The sequence below is a fragment of the Choloepus didactylus genome, chromosome 12, assembly GCF_015220235.1.
Source record: "Choloepus didactylus isolate mChoDid1 chromosome 12, mChoDid1.pri, whole genome shotgun sequence".
NCBI lineage: Eukaryota > Metazoa > Chordata > Mammalia > Pilosa > Megalonychidae > Choloepus > Choloepus didactylus.
In genome coordinates, this window is record NC_051318.1 from 57,466,609 (window position 1) to 57,470,701 (window position 4,093).

At 35.8% G+C, this 4,093-nt stretch overlaps 1 pseudogene; it reads left to right on the forward strand.

Annotated features, from left to right (window-relative positions):
• The first annotated feature begins 416 nt into the window (after window positions 1-416).
• On the forward strand, window positions 417-1,126 carry LOC119506855 (annotated as a pseudogene).
• The last annotated feature ends 2,967 nt before the right edge of the window (window positions 1,127-4,093 follow it).

The window sequence follows — 4,093 nt, forward strand, 5'->3', positions numbered from 1 at the left end:
TGGTTTAAGAGCTTATACTTAGCCATCAGATAAGGGTGCAAACTCCAGCTCTACCACCCTCCAGCCATATGATGCAGAGCAGGTTACTTAATCTCTCTATGCCTGAGATTTTTCTTCTGTAAAAAGTGATAGCATTTGGATTACTGAAAGTGTTGAATGTGATATGCACATAAAGTGCTTAGCCCAATATGTGGCACATAATAAGTCTCAGTGACTTGTAACCATCATCATTACCATCATCACCAGTGTCATCATTACCACATGATGTATATAGTGAGGAAATGGATAGGTTAATCCTTTGGGCTTCTTTGTCCTTGTATATACACCTGAGCTACTCAGCCCAAATTCATCTAAGGCACTGAACTTTTTTTAATTTACATTTTAAAACTAAATAGGAGGGTCCTGCCCCACCCCCCATGCAGGCAGCTATCCCCACATCTAGGCACCCAGACTTCGGCACCCTCTCTCATGGCAGAGGTGGCAGTGCTGAGGTAAAACATGCCAGCACCAAGTCTCAGGGTTTCTGTAACAGACCTAATGAATCTCTTGATGAAGCGGACAGTACACTAGCTGCTCAGCAGTATAGTCAACAGAACATAAGAGCACACTTCTCCAACAATGGCAAAATTCTTGCAGGCCAAGATGAAGGTGTATGGAAGTATGAACATTTAAGGCAGTTCTGCCTTGAGCTAAATGAGCTTGCTGTCAAACTTCAGAGTAAGTGCATTCCAGATAAATGCACTCATTTGAAAACAACTGAACAATGGTTTTTATTCTGTGCAGCTCATAAAATTCCAAAAGAATGTCCTGCCATAAATGACACTAGGCTCACACTTGATGGTGCTGCATGTCTTCTGAATAGCAATAATATTTTCCCGGCAGAGTTAGCATAAAGGAATCATCTGTAGCAAAAGTAGGATCAGTATACCATAGGATTTATAAGATATTTTCACATGTTTATTTTCATCTCTGGAAGATATTTGATGAATATGAAAATGAAACATTTTTGTGTCATGAGTTTACTAAATTTGTGATGAAATATAATTTAACATCAAAGCACAACCTGGTTACACCAATTTTAGAAGAGGAAGTACAGAAATCAGTATCTGGAGAAAGTGAAACATGAAGAGAATCAGAGAAAACTGTACTGAACCCATAATTAACATTAATTATGTACTGTATATACATATCATTTTAGACATACCAATCATGAATCCATATTATAGCTTTTTTGGTTTAGTATAGGTTTTTGTATGCTGTGCATAGTCTTTTAAAATGGGAAATTCTTTTTAAGTTATTCATGTGCTGTATATTCACATGTGTGGTACTCACAGTTTCTAAATAAGAGTAGTATTATCTATTTATAATGCCTGTTAAGAATTCATAGTTTGGTAAAATTGCTGCTAAACAATCATTGGATTACAATCCTCATCAAATAACCCCATTTAGATGATAGATGATAGATAGACAGACAGACAGACAGATAGATAGATAGGAGGGTAATGGAGTGCTGTTATACATCTTGAGTGTGGTGATGGTTACATGATTCTATGCATTTTTCAAAACTCACAAACTATATAGTGTAAAGGATGACTTTTGCTGTATACAAGTTATGACTTATTTAAAAATAATAAGTGGGAGTTTTATTGCAGATGTGTGGAACTAATCATAGTTGTCAGAATTAGTTGTTTCCCCTCCAAAGAGGAGCAAAAACCACAAAGGAAAATCTAATGACATCAGAGGTAGGGATTTTCCCCCTCAGTGCATAAAAGACACAAAATGGCTATGCTTGCCTGCTTCCAGGTCAAAACCATTATTTCAATACAATAACACGAAGTGAAAAAAAAATATGTGCTGGCATTGAAAAGCCACGACTGACTCGCTTAAGGTGCTGAGGGAAGATTGGCAATTACAATCTTTTAACCAAATATAGCCAAATATATGAAATAGTCTTATTAGATTACATGTATAATTTTATAGTTCCCAATGCTTTAGAAAACAGTAAATTAATTTAAAATAGTTCTTAAATGTAATACCACTTAGAAATTTATTTTCATGCTTATAAACTGAAATAGCATGCAAAATTTTACTTTTTTTGATGAATTAACTATTAATCCATAGTTAAAAGAAAACTTCTAGACTTTAATAATATTGTCAGGTCTGATAAAATTTACACAAACATGTATCAATGAGGAGAATAGAAAATACCGCTTTATATATATTTATAGTTCAGATGGCTCAGTTTCCTCACACATAAAAACAGCTTGGTTTCCATTGTGATAATATACAATTTAGTCAACAGAGAGGTGGGAAAACCAAAACTTTATTTTGAGAGAAAATTATATTTCAAGGTAAACTTCCATTTACGTTCCATCATTATTAATTTTTTCCTAAATTTTTGGCAATGCTGAGTGGCTGCCATATCAAGAAGCACAAATAAAAACAACAGAAAGTTATTTGCTTACAGCTAATAACCAAACTTTTGTAGAAAATTTCTCATTATGTACCTTAAAAGAAAAGAAAATCAACAATTGGTATTTTTTAATTCCTGTTTAAGGGCTCAAGCCAAGATTACTCAGAGATTTAGCTAGACACACTAAACAAATACACCAGAAACAGAGACCATTTGAATTGAATTTGAACAGCTGTCTATGGTGTCTAGACCATAAATGATACTGTCTTTAAAAAACAAAATGTTAGAAGGTTAAATATTTCCAGGGTCTAAGACAGAAGCACAAAGTGAACTCATTTCTTTATAAGCTGTTGGAGTTCCCCAGATATTTCTAAACACCTGCTTCAAGGAAATATCTCCTATGTTTAAATGGTGAAAAGATTCAAATCAAGGAACAAGGTCACTGTGACATGGGCTTGAATTCCTAAACTAATATGTGTAGAGGGCAATTGGTAAGACTAGATTTTTTTTTTCCTGAAGTAATCCAAATGCAATTTAATGAAAAGCAGATGGCAAATTGAAGGGGGACAGTGTTACAACAATGGAAGATTGCAGTTCAGTTTTAGTTGTGAAAATTATTTGTAAATACCAGATCAAGTGCATTTTTATATTTCAAACCACGGAGATGGTTTGAAAGACCATGTATGCATACGACCCTGCTCCTTCAGATGAAAAAATCCATCCTAGATACTGATGGGCTTCACTGCCAGTGGCATTAAGGGCTTTAAAGTGAGCTGGAGTGTGCTGTGGAGTGGTGACGGTTTGAAATGATTTAAAAGCAGACATGTCAGATTAATAGAAAAGTAGAAGTAAGGCTGTCAGAGCCCTTTGGAATCTTCTATGAAGCTAATTACTACAGTTACTAATAGTTGAGCATTGTGCATATTTCTGGTCTCCACCAATTACAAGGGACAAGGTGAGTTTGGACTATGTTCAAAGCAGAGCAATGCAGATAATTAAAGGGTTGGGAAACAAGGCCTATGGGAAAAGGTAAAAGGAATTGGAACCACCTTATTTAGTTCCTTCAGGGCAAGGATTTTGCCTCCAGTGTATTTTGCATCCCCTCAGGGGAGTGATAAAATTCTCCAGATGAAGTGAGTTATTGGTAAAAGCCTATTGGTTGGCCTAGGCAAGAAAGCGTGAAGGATGGCGTGGTCACAGTCTTCAGATATGTGAATGGTTATTATCAAAAAAATTTTTATAAAGGTAACCAGCTGTCTCTTCCTCCACCCAGTTTGTAGAAATAATAGAAGGCAAAAACAAGCAGGAAAGGTCAGAGTCCATTTACAGAATGACCAACTCAATCCGTTTGCCCAGGAATTTGCCAGGCTTAGCACTGAATGTCCCGCATCCTGGGAAAACACTGTGTCCCAGGAGAACCAGGATGTTTGGTCATTCTACCTTGTATATTTTAATAGTAAAAGAGATTCTTATCTGATCTGGGGAAGTTAAATGAATCCTACCTGAATGCAGGGGACAAAAACTAAAAGTGTCCTCTCATACGGCCATATGATTCTACCTGTTTTGTTACTACCGTAATTATTATGAGGGGTGATTGATAATGACGGTGATAAAAATAGTAATGATTTTATTTTCTCCCTATTAAAGTGGGTTTGTGCTGACATTAGCTCACCAAAATCC